The 15,780-nt window shown below is 35.4% G+C and overlaps 1 protein-coding gene and 2 long non-coding RNA genes across 3 annotated transcripts in view; 1 reads left to right on the top strand and 2 right to left on the bottom strand.

Moving 5' to 3' along the window:
• The window catches only part of LOC127849774 (putative uncharacterized protein DDB_G0282499), a 465,276-nt gene that overhangs the window by 130,988 nt on the left and 318,508 nt on the right, over positions 1-15,780 (bottom strand). The window lies entirely within an intron of this gene.
• On the bottom strand, positions 642-3,579 carry LOC127851942 (uncharacterized). Its single transcript, XR_008036062.1, has 3 exons — positions 3,464-3,579; positions 1,123-1,257; positions 642-780 (listed from the first exon to the last, which is right to left on the bottom strand). It is a non-coding gene; the product is annotated as an uncharacterized LOC127851942 (long non-coding RNA).
• On the top strand, positions 13,347-14,704 carry LOC127851944 (uncharacterized). The gene is made up of 2 exons (XR_008036064.1): positions 13,347-13,382; positions 13,723-14,704. It is a non-coding gene; the product is annotated as an uncharacterized LOC127851944 (long non-coding RNA).

Here is a 15,780-nt window from a genome sequence, read left to right on the forward strand (position 1 = left end):
CCCAAGCATTCTTAATCGAAGCTATATGGCTACAAGATATGAGTCAAGTTTGGTAATGAGCAAAATCGCATAATAAATGACAGAATTATTGTCCTTAGATTGTCAATGATGATACTTGACCAGGATGTTTTTCTTGATGATATCAATGCAAAGTATGACATTGGTTCATGTGGGATAAAAATCTTGGTCACAAGGTTCAAATTTTTCAAAAACCTTTTAAAAAGGGTGAGCGATCTAGGGCCATCTTGGCCCTCTTGTTTTTAAACAAGTTCTGTTTTGATTATGGTGATTTCTTATGAAAAGCGTGTTAACAATTACTTAACCTTTTATAATACATGTATTGTTTTAATAAGTATTTAAGTGGCTTATAATCACCTCTGTTTTTCTCTGGTGTCACTCCTGTAGAAACATCCGACTCCAAGAGTATCTCAAATCTGTTAGAAAGTTATTGATATTGAAAGAAACATATTTCTACAATTGATAAACCATATTTAATGTATTTTTCCACAGAAATAAAATAAGGGAAATTTACAAAGTGTTATATTTTGCACAGTTGTCCATGTTTTACGAAACTTCACACTAACTTGCCTTTATTACAACGGAAGACAGACATAGTTTAACCAGCTATGTGAACTTACAGTACATTCCTGTTCGATATGCCACTGGAACATGGCTCCGTGGTGACAGCTGCAGGTGGGGAGTATTTCTGCACGCTGCAGGTGGCTGTTGAAGAGGACGGTTGACCCTCTTTTGGCGGCCTGTTCTCCTTCTCGAATGTGCCTACATAATCACAAGGTGATTCATAAGATTAAAACAAGCAAATGTTATAAGTTATTATTACTAAAATTCTTCACAATCAAGCCAGTTTTCTTAGCTTGTAGATTAATGGAATACAATTTCAGTGATCGCTGGTTCTATCCTCGGTTTTTGCCAGGCCCGATTTATGCCAAGCCATACATTCTCGCTCGCTCTGGCATCATAACCCAGTAGACAATTTATTGACTGAATTACAGTTGCTGGGTGCACAGGGACATTTGATGTAAATGATGCCCGATTGTACAATAATTTACATTTATAAACATTTAACTGAAATATCACACAAACGCTATGCAAATTACTTACTTTCCATACCCCCCGGTATTCCGTCCAGTTGGTGTGGATTTCAATCGCGAAGAATACCGGCCACGATCTCTTCTTCAATGGAGAAGTCCACCCTTCCATGGCCAGTTGATCTGGAATCGTCGACTTTACTACGCACTGAAATGAGATCTCAGTTTGATGCGCAATCAAATAGATATTTAATTGTAGTGTAACTGCGTTTCATTCATTTAAATTGACGTTATTAGCTTTTTAGCAAAATCGGGCATCCCATGCTTTGGGAGAAACTCCACCGGTCCGGTATGGTGACCGCCAGCCGAACTCTGTACCGCGAGTCCGAATTAATGAGGCGATTCCGACATGAGGCTGCATTATGTGTGGAATCAGTGCGTGTCCCAGCACTCTAAACTAGATCTACTTAGCCTAGACTAAGGAATACTGTGATCAATTGTGAATGATCAATCTACTTTTTAAACTTTTTTTAACTATGATGTGATCTTATGCTGTATGTGTGTGTGAGGGGTGCATATAACACAGAGAAAACACCAACTGCCACCAACAAAAATCACATTTTCAGGGAGCAGGAATCGAGCCATTTATTTTGAAAATTTTTAAAGGGGCCTTGGCAAATGAAAATTATCATATAATGCAAGCGTATATATCCACGGTTAAAACTGGGTATATTTCACATGAAATGTTTGAGGCATTTTGACATACAAAACATTTCATGAATTGGTTTTTGTTTGTTTGGCCCTTTTCTTGGTGTTTACCAAATTTCTCTTGTTGTCTTTTACTACATGTAGTTCTCCAACGAATATGTATTCGCTTAGCGCATTTGGTTAATATTTGAAATTAAAATTGGAATTGTTTTTTCGTTGCCATAGTCCATCTAACAACCGCTATAATAACGCTATGAAGTTCATATAATGATATTTGCTTTGCATTGTCGCCATAAAACTTTTTCCAATAATACGATATACGGCTTAGTTATGAAAATACTGAATACACCCATTAATGTTACATGGAATGCTCCGTATACTGAATTTGGGACAGTTCATTACATACAAAGGTTAATTCGTTCATAACTTAAAATTAGCGCGTATGTTATTGAATAGTATTAACATTTGATAACTATTAATGCATTACAAAATGAATTGTGGTGATAATACGATTAACAAAACTGATATGTTAAAAAAAACTAACTACACATTATCATGACATGCTGTGTAAACCGAAATAGTGACATCAACCAATGAAATTGAACCGTGTGCAAAAGCGCGTCATCACCCGCAAACGACCATTTCAGTTTAACCGTTCATAAGTGTGAGACGTTCATTTAAAATTGGAAACTATGAAAAATTCAAGGCATGGATGTTTTAGATGGATTACAGTGCTATAGTAGATTCATATGCTTGAAATAATAGTGGTGATTTTGACAAATGAGCTAACATTGGTGAAGATTTCAATATGCACTGGGACATATAGATTAACATGTCTCCATTTGCAATTGGTAACTGGATGAAATTTTCTATTATGATTCATAAATGGGGAACTCAAAACCGAATGATGACATTCAACCCTAGTTAACCCATTTATGCCTAGTGGACTATCTCATCCTTCTAAATTGGATCAATTTATTTCCAAAATTAGAGATGTCTAGTAAATTTATTTCTATATATAGAATATATTCTTACATAAATTCTTTTAAGCAAACAGCGCAGACCAAGATGAGACGCCGCATCATGCGGCGTCTCATCTGGGTCTACGCTGTTTGCCAATGCCTTTTTTTCTAGACGCCAGGCATAAATGGGTTAACATGACCAAAACTGGAACTTTTACTTGAAATATAGAAACAGTAATGTAAGTGGGATGCCGTAAATGGATGAACATGTTGAATGTACCACATGGATCGTTTTACACACTTAACATGTAGTCTATTCAATTTCTTTAGTGGGACAATTTGAAATTCGTTTCAATTATGTAAGTGCCTTAAGCAGCTTTGTACTCGTTCATGTACATGTTTCATTGAATGAATGCGTACGTTGTCGTTTGTATGAAGCTTCGGGGAATTACATATTTGACTTCATTTTGGATACAGTAGTTTCTTAAGGAATGGACATAAACATGATGAAAGGTAAGTCCTTTCTAGTCTTTTTATGTTGAATATTTGTTAACCGAGAACGGTGTGTTATGCGATAATTATAACATGTTTCGCATGCAATTGGTCTTGTACACCAGTAACTATGATAATTTCTGCGCAATGCATTTTATTTCACTTTTTAATGACCTCGTTTGAAATGGATTTCACTTAGACGAAATGCGTACTGTATTGTGTCGCTTATATTGTAAAAAGCACCTTACTTACCACTGTTCTTAGAGTTCTTAAACATCGTTTTGATCTCCTCCACTCCCCGATTTTCTGAGCATACGCCTGACCTGTAATTTTTATATTAAAAATTTTTATCAGCGTATATACGAATGAGCAACTTAGCATGAATAAAATCATTTCTTTTTTGCGAACATTGAATGATTTGTTCCGCATGTAATAAATCGTGGTTGTTTATAAATTTGTTAAGAAAATAAGAAATTAAAAGAATACTATTGTAGATCTCGTTTTACAAATTACTGAAAATAAACCTCATTTATTATAGACAATAACTATTTAGTATTATTACACAATATACATAACTTTTGCAAAAATTTGAAAATTTACAAACGCGTTCAAATCCAGGGCAATTTTCTCCCAGCATAGCTTCTTCTTCAGCTTGCCTTGATTTGCCCCTTGAAATCGCTCAAAAATCTCTTCCTGGAATTTGATCAGTTCTAAGGCAAAGGCCTTTTCTGACTTGGACCAATTTTGACAGCGTTTCTTGGTTTTTTCTTTGGCCATTTTGTTTTGTTTGTAAACAGACGACTTTTGGAAGAGTACCGATTGTACCCAAACGGCAAGATAATCGCATAAAAATCGCTTAGCTAAACTCTTCGCTCAACTCGTTTAAGAAATCGGTTTAAGTTGCAGTACTTAGCTTAACCACTAAATGGGGTTTAAGTCTTAATTTAATCTTTATAACTTAAGAATTTTCGAGAAATCGGGGCCAGGGCTTTAATCAACCATTTTCGCTGTAAAAGTTGGATAAAAAACAAAAGGCAATGCCAGGAGCATGGATATTGACAACCATAATTAAACAGAAAATGGCCTGAGTGAAAAATTTAAATACAACATGAGGTAAAGGTCAAGGTGAAAATAAAGATGGATAAATTTGGTGTGACAATAATTTAAACCTTCTGACTGAGTTCAAGTCCCAAAGTTGGTCAATGTCATAGTCAAGATGAGGCAGGTGATTTTTGTGCATTGAGAGTGTTCATAACATCCGTGTAAGTATTTAAGCATTGCGGGAAGCGTAAATGATGGAATTCTTGAAATTTAGCTAACCCTTTCCCATTCTAAGAATTAGCAAATGGCTATGCACATACAGCATAAAACCAGAACAGCTTGCGAGTTAGTGCAATTAAGAGGTTTTTATGCTGGTTGCTGCTAATCAGTATCTAAGGGCTGGAAATAAGGCCTTTAAAACTTGCATCTAGTTAGATAGGTATTTAATTTAATATTATTTTCTAAGGGACTACAAATGTGTCAACATATGCATATAAGTGGTAAAGGGTTAAAAAAGAGATTGGACTCTGCATTAGACTGAGCTTAATGTACAGTACAACCAAGGCGGAACAAACATTATCTGTGGCTACGCCACAGCAAGATTTTAAGTACGCGGCGGCCGAATCGTGTGTTCACTCGGAAAATCGCCGCGGCACTCGGCATCGCCGAGCCTGTATCAACCTCGCGTACTTTCGCGGAGTGAATCCGCCGCATAAGTACGCGGCCGATCAAGTGAATAGATACACATCTACATGTTCATTTGTGTAGCATAGAAACCTAGATTTACGCCACTTTCATAGTTATTAGTTTCATGTTATAATGATATCATGGACATCGTACAGTTTATAGGTGCCTAATCGCAACCGTTGTTTATTGTTTGTGTTTTCACTTATATATACTTATTTTGGTAATGCAGCATCAACATACTAAAACAATATCCCGGAAAGAGGAAAATAATGCCTTTGAATATCAACAGTACTTTGACAACTGACGACAGAAATTATTCGATTTACGATGTAAATCTAGGTTTACTGCAGATTTGTTCATACGACACAAAGACACTATTTTGTTTTACGGATCCTTTTTTCTTCTGGATGAGTCATGTAAAATATCGATTATAATATTTTTTTTTATAAACAACTGGTAGCAAGATGTGATGCAGATAATTGGTCAGTAACCACATTTCAACAAACTATTTTGACCTGTAAATTCTTTCCAGCTCAATTCAACAGTTAAATGTGCCCATAATATTACTTAAATAGGCGGATATGATTTTTATATGATGCTTTACAGAATATTTATATCATATCACGTCTTTAAATATATCGATATTTATTCTAAATGAAGCCTTTAATTAGATATTTGCAAAATATAATGGTTACCGCTTCTATATACACACGATGTAGCGTTTATGTGTTTGAATGTGCATGTACATGTATTAACATATCTTTATTTCCGTTTCAGTGTAAGGCTGTTTTATTCAAGCAGTGTTACCAAGGACAGCGTAAGTCGGAAGTAAATTATAACGTGTGTGGTAACCGCTTCTAAACTAGATGTAGCGTTACCGGTAATTTGTTATTAACATATATGTACATATGTATTTCATTTTCAGTGTTTGGCTGTTTTATTCAAGCAGTGTTACAAGGACAACGTAAGTCGGAGGTAAATGGCAAAAATCTTTATTACAAATAACTATTGTTATTTGAATGCATAAATCATAAAACAGTATCAACATATTTTATTTTATATTGAATAGCGTTTTTATGTTTGTGTTTCAGGAGCTTTATCAATTATTTTATATAATCTGAAGTCTGAATAATGTCAAAGTACTGGCTATTGTCACCACTTAATACCATTAACTGCATAATAGGCATTAAAACTTAATGTTTGATTATATAATATGTACAGTTTTTACAATTTGATCAACACATTTAAATATTATCTAAATTGTGCATAGTTTCCTTAGGCCCCAACAATGTATGATGATGCTAAAAATCTGATATCACAAAAAATGTTACAACCAAATAATATTCATAATCAATAGTGTTGATTATGATTTCTGTTTTAAGTGTGTTTGTGTCTTAAAATGAGAAAGCCATATGCTGTGAGTACAGAGATTTACAAATTAAAAAACGACAGCTCGCCCAGTCCTTCCTCAAGCAAACGTTCTGTTTCTTGCTGATCTTTCTTTTTCTTTTCCTTTCTCCTCAGTCGCTCATTGATGCGCAGGACTACGGCCGTCCAACCCGAGGTGGATCTTGCGTCCGGGTAGAAAAACTTTGTTGGATTTTCTATGTAAGCCTTCCTGGAGGCATCCAGCGCCTGTTTCCCGGCCGCCCCATTCCAGTTAAACAGCAGCCGAAGCTTGTCAACACCAAACAACTCTGGGAAAACGTGCGGAAGGAGTAGACAGGCAAAATGGGCCTCATTGTTTGCCTCCCTGTTTATGGCGTCCACTATCGCCTTGTCAACAAGGCCGGTTTTAGGCATCTGGTTTTCCTGGTCTGGGTCGGGCAGTATAGGCTGCAGAGGCTGCAAAGGCTGCATAGGCTGCATAGGCTGTATAGGCTGCAGAGGCTGTCGACTGGCCAACGACACCTCCAACCGCTCCACTGCCGCTTCCAGTTTGGTTAACCGCTTTCCCATGCTGATCATTGCTCTCGTCTGATCCGCCATGTATGCCTCCATGCGGTTCAGCAGCACAAGAATATGTGCCACGCTGCCGGGTTCCATTGTTGCACTTACTCTTCTGGCAGGCGTGGGTCTAGTGATGATTGACGTGGCGATGGCTGGTGTTGCTGGTCTCATGTCCGTGGCGATGGCTGGTGTTGCTGGTATCATGTCCGTGGCGATGGCTGGTGTTGCTGGTCTCGTGTCCGTGGCGATGGCTGGTGTCGTGTCCTAGGCGTTGGTTGGCGTTGCTGGCCTTGTCATGTCCGTGGCGTTGGTTGGCGTTGTTTGTCTTGAAGTTCTTGGCGTGGCGTTGGTTGGCGTCGTTTGTCTCAAAGTTGTTGTGGCGCTGGTTGGCGTTGCGGCTATACAGGTGGTAGCTGGGACGACGGGTGATGTTGTTTGTTCAGATGTTGTTGGTTGCGCGTCGTCCCTTGGCGAGCCAACAGACACCACTACGGCCCTTTTCTTGGTGACCTTGGTGATCTTGGCGACGGTTTGGTCCACGGCCTTCCGTTTTCTCGTCGGGCAGACAAAGCAGTGATCCGTGTGGCCATTTTTTTCCCCATTGCATCCTTCTTTCCCTGCCCTAGCGCAGATGCAAGCCCAACCTGCTTCCCGCTTCCCCACTGCACATTGTACACTCCGTTGAGCTCAATCTGTTAATAATAAAAGTAATACATATAAGAACTGGCACAAGTGACTGAATGCACGTTCAATGTCAAAAGCAGTTTTTAGGGCCTAAATCCTGAATTCAGGAATAATCCTGAACTTTGACACCTCTGTTTATTTACTCACATGGTTTAGTGTTTACGCAACAAAATTTATAATTGAAAGTCTTCTTACAAAACATGTGGTTACTTAGAAAACAGTTATTAAAATGATTATAAAGATGGTGTAATATGCAACAATGGAGTTCTGACACATTGTTTTTAAAAAAAGAGATAAAGGTTGCGATTATTAATAATTATTGTATCAATGACAACAGCGACAAGTAGCAGCGCCTGAAATTGGAAATGACGGATTTTGCCGAGTCAGGTACGTTAAGCATTACATTTTACAATCTGATGCCACACAGAACTCCCAAGCTTCTATAAATATTTTCTTCTTTTCTACAGTTTAATAATGCATGCGCATAGCGGGATACTTTTATACAATGTATTCATATTGTTCTACTTCTACTATTTTCCCGCGTGCGCGGTTTATGTTGCAGTGAAGCACATTATTATTTAACATGTTTTGAAGAAATCAGAATAGCTAACATTAAACATTTTGCACAGTGAAATCACATGCATAATATGGACTAAAGGTAATTGGAAATAAACAAATCAAAACTTGCTAAATATTACCCTCAAGTTTATGATTAAATTATAATGTGATAGTTCATGACCATGTCATAATATATAAACTATTTTTTATATTTACATTTCTAAATATGATTTTTACAAAATTAATACTTATCAATCCCTAATTGAAAAAACCCTAATCTAGTATGGAGAAATTCACTTTAGATGAATTCATTGCAAAATCACTCTAAACAAGCCTTGCTGCACTGTCATGATTTTGACAACTTGTTATTTCATGTCAAATTCCATGTTCACTCATATTATACGGGCAAATTAATACTGGGTACAGCTGTCATAACTTGGCATTATACGAGTCATGTAATAAAAAGTCTTCTAATCGTTATTTGCCTTCATAATATTTTAAGCATTCGCGTATCTTCAAAAATGGGGAAACTTGATGTTAAATCAAAACTTGAGCTTATTTCGTTGTACAAAAGTGAAAACTCAACTAAGCGAATTATTTCAATTATGGGGTGTAAAGGCATAGTTATTTCCCGAAACCAGGTGAATTACTGGATTAATTCATACGAGAGTGGACGTTTTACATTTGATGAAATTAATGAACGTGGACATACTTGGGCACCTAGGAAGTTATTACAGTGGGACATTGATTTCATTAGAGAAGCATTTCGTAAAGATCCAAATGTAAGCAGTACGGATATTCATAAACAATTGACCGAACAAGGTGCGACATTTAGTTTGTCAACTACAAAACGTGCAATTCAGCTAGCCGGATATACAGGCGCAACTCCTAGATATGCGCAACTAGTTAGCGTTGCAAATAAGATCGTCAGAAAAGCTTTCTGCCAGAGCCTGCTTGAGCGAAACGACACACTTGACGATGTTATTTTTACAGATGAATCTTCCATACAATTACATTCGAACAAAGGGACATCGTATAGACCTAAACATTCAGTGAACATGTGCATGCCCAAACCAAAACACCCACTGAAACTTCATGTTTGGGCTGGGATAAGTCGACGTGGTTTGACTAAAATTACTATTTTTGAAGGAATTATGGACTCGGAATTTTATACCAATTCTATTTTAAGAGACAACTTGGTGCCTTTTATCCACTCGCGTTTCCCGAATACACACAGATTTCAACAGAACAATGACCCTAAACACCGTTCTCGAATGGCCATGGCTTTTACGGAGAGCAACGGAATCAACAATCAAAAATGGCCAGCTCAGAGCCCAGACCTAAACCCCATAGAAATGGTATGGAACCAACTTAAAGGATATGTTTCAAAATGTGAACCCAAAACTAAAGATGATCTTATAAGTGCAATAGAATCATTTTGGATTACCCACATGACTGCTGACCAGTGCAACAAATATATTGATCATTTATTTAAGGTGGTGCCTATTTGCATCAAAATGAACGGTTGTGCTACTGGCGATAGAATATTCAGGCAGGAGTCAAGAGGAAAATCAATTATATATTTTAACAACCTATTAGACACGGACGAACGTACCAGTGAAACAGCCTCACTGCTTTTACCTGGTTAGGCGAATTGTAAATTTTGAACAGCTTAATGGACCGATGAAACACTTCGAAATGTGTCTCTATGGTGAAAAGGCTTAACGCTGTTATGGATTAAATCATACATTTTCGAAGCAAAGAGATTGTTAACATGTATGTGATACATTTCGACTGTTCTTTACATCATGTTGTGTTTTTTTAATAAACCTGTACATGCAGTATGATGTTGACATGAATTGAATTATCGTAACTTTTCTGTTGTGTTGTTCGCACAAAAGGGCATATAGAAACATTAATTACGATCTGAATAAATTTGATTGGTTTATACTAAATTGCAAATAATAAAAACGTTGTTTTCTACTACCAAATATACATTTATGTAGCCTAACTGAGTTTAGATTAATTTCCAGATGGAAATAATGATTGACATAGGTAATGGCAAATACATAATCAAACAAATTATAATGTACTCTGTGACTCGTATTTTTTTTAGATACCCTTGTTGCGTATTATTGGAATTTTAATTTAGCGTGAATAAAAAGCAGTTTAACTAACCGGACCGAACCTATCTTGTTTATTCATTTACCCTTTTTTTCAAAATAACCAGGTTAATAACTAAAAAGATTTCATTTTAAGTAAATTTACCCCTGAAGATGTTTCAGAAGAGATAGCAGTTTCATATCTTTACTCCTCAATTACCAATTAAATAACATACTCAATACTATCGATTGAAATTCGCTATACTAATAAATGCACAGTCATATCGTTTTCGTAAAAGTGTACTACGATGTCCACACGTGCAATATATAGACGGGCGATATTTTAACATCCTGATGTAAAAGTATCATTTCCTAAAACCATTTGTATGTACGATCGTTTCCACTCCATGGTAATATATTCACGTTGACGTGAAACATTGCAATAATATAATTAATTGTAATTAGTTCTTGATACTTCTTATAATACTCATAAAAATTCCAAAATATCCCGTCTGTAGATCTGCCATAGTCATTAGCACTTTTCTACGGAATTCTATAGAAAATATTATGGAATTCTACGGAAATCGATGGAAATCCATGGAATTTGATGGAATTCCATCCACTTGCCAATTTTCCATCTGAAGCTGTTATGGAATTCCACGGAATCTCGACTAAAATTCCATGCATTTCCACGGAATGTATGGAAAACACATGGAAAGTTGGACTTAGCCATTTTAATCAACGGAAATCGTTATGGAAAATAACTTATACATTTTTTTGGATGGAAATCAATGGAAAATAACTTAGAAAATTTTTCGCTGGTTGTCTGAAATGTATTTGTAGTTTAATACATGTATGAATTTATTTGCATCATGTATTTTGTATTTAAAAGAAAATGCAATAAAGATAATTATAAATTTGTTCTAGAAATTGGAACAGTTCTGGAACTGTTCCATATTTGTGTTCTAAAACGTATGTTCTGGAATTGTTCCAAAACAGTTTTTTAGAATAAATCCAGAACATTTGTGGAAAATGGCTTAGGACTTAAACTGTACCAATAATTTCAAGAACCTTTTTAGAACATTTCAAGGACAAAATATGGTCAAGAAATTTCTAAAAATGTTTTAAAATTTAGTTCTAGAACACATCTAGAATGCTTTAAGAACCAGTAAGTTCTACAAGTTCTAATGGGGAATAAGAACACATATAGAACACCTTACACTTACAAATAGCCAAATAGACTTCATAGTAGCGATAGCAGCAGCAGCAGTAGTAGTAGTAGTTGTAGATGTAGTAGCTATATTAGTAGTAGTAGTTGTTGTTGTTGTAGTAGGTGTTGTTGTTGTAGTAATTGATATAGTAGCAGTAAGTAGTAGTAGTAGAAGTAGTAGCATTAACAGTTTCTGTAGCAATAGTAGTAGCAATAGAAGTAGCAGTAGTAGCAGTTGTTGCAGTAGTAGCAGTTGTTGCTGCTGCTGTTGCTGCTGTTGTTGTTGCTGCTGTTGTTGTTGTTTCTGCTGTTGTTGTTGCTGCTGTTATTGTTGCTGTTGTTGTTGGTGGTGTTGTTGTTGATGCTGTAGTAATTAAAGTAGTAGTTCTGCAGAAGTAGGAGTAGTTGTTACTTTCAAAGCAATTTCTACAAGTTTAAATTCCTTAACCCTGTCCATGTGGTATACACACTGTTTTTTCTCAATATCAAACTCAGCCAGTCCAGGTTGTCAAATAACAATCTATCTGATAAGCCCAGCTTGTGCAGTGAGTCAGATGTTGGGTATGTTTGCTGCAAATCTATTGGTTATAAGATATAACAGCCTTTTCTAATTGGCTGAATTCAAATACAGAAAGTTTACCTGTTAGATTGAAACATGAAACATGGTGGAAAATGTACTGGTTTAACTTGTTAAAATAAAGTTAAAGAAATTTAACAAACAGAAGAGTTCATTAGTTTTTCCATTAAAAACACTTTTTTAAAATACTTATGTATTTATATCATTTGGAAAGTGACATGAAATATTGTTAAAGAGTGATGCATACAGTGTTTGAGCAGTCTGTCTAGGAATAGAACAACAACTGAAGGTTTGTGATTTTTATTATTTATAAATATTCCTTTAAATTTAATCTTCTTATGACATTATTGTAGACCTTTTTATGTGATATTTGAGGTTTTAGTATGGCAAATATTAGTTAAGCAGCTGTCACCCAAATTTTCATTTAGTGGAGTTTGCAGGTTGAAAAAGGAAGTAATAAGACCTATGTGGAGAAATTAATAACGTTGAATGTAGTATCGGAATTTTATCATGCAAGGTTATAGAACTGAGGCTAAGGAAGTTTTGTACTGTGCATGCTGAGCACTCTATGCTCATTAATGGTGTTAATGTTTATTATTATCCCCCGTCCATAGCCATATCTTGGAAGTGCTTTGGCAGATTTCACTGAAACTTGGTGTGAGTATGTATATGGATAAGAGGATGATGCATGCCAAATGACATTGTACACCATTAGTTAATAACAGAGTTATGGCCCTTTGTATCTTGAAAAAATGCTTTTTTGTGTGTCCAAGGCCATATCCTGGAAGTGCTTTGGCGGATTTCATTGAAACCTGGTTCGAGTATATATATGGATAAGAGGATAATGCACGCCAAATGACATTGTACACCATCTGTTAAAAACGGGGTTATGGCCCTTTGTATCTTTAAAAAATGCTTGTTTGAGTGTCAAATATAATACTTATGTGTCCAGAAGCATATTGGCGGGGGATATCAATTCAACGAATTTGCTTGTAAATAAAAAATTAAACCAATGGAATTGGTTTTTAGGTATCTGAGTGTGCATTTTCATACCAATAGAATTACACATCATTCTAATTATAGCAATAATAAATTTGTACTAATCATACCAACAAATTAAGTTATGCTTAGTGCTTTGCGATGTATTCACTTCGTTTTTAGTTCTCTTTCTATAGACCATTTAACAACTTAATATTTAAAACAATTCATGAATTACGTTCCATATACATTTTCATTATGTGCTTTAATTACCATTGACCAGTTGATGGAAGATACTGCAGAGTTTGGCAGGGAAATAATCCAACAGCAAAGCCGCTCTTTAAGCACATTCACCTAGAGGACTTACAGGGCCACACATTCATGGTAAATATTGTCATGCCCTGGGCTAGATAAGTTATTTAATGTTAACCACCTGAAAGTATTTTGTCTTACACTTTTCTGGATCCTGTGATAACTTTAAAAGTTCTAAGTATTTTTTCATGAAACTTGGAACATGAACAGATGACAATAAGGACATTTTGCACGTCATTTCATGTTGTTTATAATACAAGAATTCTGGTTGCTATGGCAACAAATATATTTAACACACTTAAAATAGTGAAGTTTAACAGGTAGGGGACCATATTGCTTTGCAATCTCTTGTTATAGTTTGAATGTAAATAACTCTTTGCTTTAGACATTTTTATGATTTTTTATTCTGTAGAGCACATGTGAGCAGTATACAATGTACCTCATACCAAAAAGAACCCGGAGGCAGTGACTGGTGTTCAATATTCTCAGAAGAAAAGGAAAATGGCAGTGGAAGACTTGGACAAACATTTTTTAAAACTAGCCTCTGTGTTAAGCCTGGCAGTCTGTGGCTGGTGACATGTTTTATTTGGGTTACTTCTTGTATAAAAAAGACCAGTTATTTATTTTGTGAATTATATTTTGTGTTTGTTTTTTGTCTTAATTTATTATATTTTTTTTAATTTAGGAATTTGAAACTTGGATAATTGAATAAAGTCCGTGTTCAACAGTACTGAGCATAGTATAATAAATAACAAATTTACAACAGTTGTTAATTTGTTATGTATTATTATTAACTATGCTCAGTACTTGAATACTGGCTGTCTGCATGGGAATTTGTTTTCTAGAAAGTTGGTTTCAGACTTAAATATTTGAAGTTAACCTTCGGAACTTTTCTAGAATTGTACTGGAACACATCAACTAAAACTGAACTTCTGTTATCATACTAAAAGTGTTCTAGAATTAATAAGGAACAGTTGTTGAACGTTAAAATTTATGAGAAAAAACTCAAGAACAATTCTGCGTGATGTGTGTGTGTGCATGTAATTGTGTGTGTTTATGAACATATGTGAGAAAGGATGTATACTTGTCACAAGATAAATGTAAAATTCTACTTCTATGTTTTATATTGTGCCTTTTATAAGTTTTTCTTTTCTCACCTGTATATGCGTGCATGTTTATGGATGTGTTTTTGAATGTGTGTGTGCATGCCTGTGGTTAAGAGAGTAGGTACTTTATGAAAATGTAAAACCACTCATTTTTGAATATGTACTGTGACTGCACGTGTGTGGTTAATGATTGATGCTATATCTTGTTCTTGTTTAACTTCTATGATGAAACCTTTAGTTACATTCACATTTGTTTTTCAAAATCAACGAAATGCCTTTAATCTATAATCTGTTTTTTTTCTATTTTATTCCAGCTTTTTATTAAATTCCATAGCTTTTCACGGAATTCCACGGCATTCTATGGAATTCCACGACATTCTATGGAATTCCACGGCGTTCTATGGAATTCCACGGCGTTCTATGGAATTCCATGGCATTCTATGGAATTCCACGGCATTCTATGGAATTCCACGGCATTCTATGGAATTCCACGGCATTCTATGGAATGCCACGGAATTCTATGGAATTCCACGGCATTTTATGGAATTCCATCCCATATCAAGTCCCTCTTCTGTTTTTTTTTCACTTTTCCATTGATTGCATGGAATCGGATGGAAAGTTAGTGCCAATACTCCACGGAATTCCATCTAACGATTTCCATAGAATTCCATATGATTCCGCGGCAGATCTACAGACGGGATACTAGCACTTGCATGTAACATACAAAATGGATAGGCTTGTTTAAATAGCAACACTTTTTCTCCATTTGTAAGCTATTACAAATTACTAATGCCGGTCATATATATACGTTCAAATATCTGTAAAAATGGTATTTATGATTCCATTATATAATAAAGGCCATAAGTGTAATTAGTAAAATGAATATTCTTAACGGCACGTGCCAAGTAAAGGCCGTGGGTTATTCGACATCAAACTGAGCGTATTTATGAGATAACTTTACATGAAATAGTGAACAAGAAAAAATATGATACATTGTATAAATCATTACCGTGTTAAAAGCGAAATAATTCGTATACGTTATAGTTCGCATTTGTGATTTAACCCATAAGCTTTCTGACCGTGTGTTATTCGACAACAAACTATAACGTACACGAATTATTTCGTAAATAATTCACGGTTACATACATGTATGAATGGGTCAAATTAAAAAGGTAATGAAATGCGTAAAAACTAAGATGTATATATTTATTGCCCATTAAATTTTACTAATTAATATATTTGGTTCTAAATGTGTTCCGTTTGATATTTAGACAATGAACGTTCAAAGCAATGTTTATTACATAAATCAGTGGTAAAAAAAAATAGCAGACCCCTTGATTTCCACATAATTGGTAATTCGCAAA

The sequence above is a fragment of the Dreissena polymorpha genome, chromosome 11, assembly GCF_020536995.1.
Source record: "Dreissena polymorpha isolate Duluth1 chromosome 11, UMN_Dpol_1.0, whole genome shotgun sequence".
Lineage (NCBI taxonomy): Eukaryota > Metazoa > Mollusca > Bivalvia > Myida > Dreissenidae > Dreissena > Dreissena polymorpha.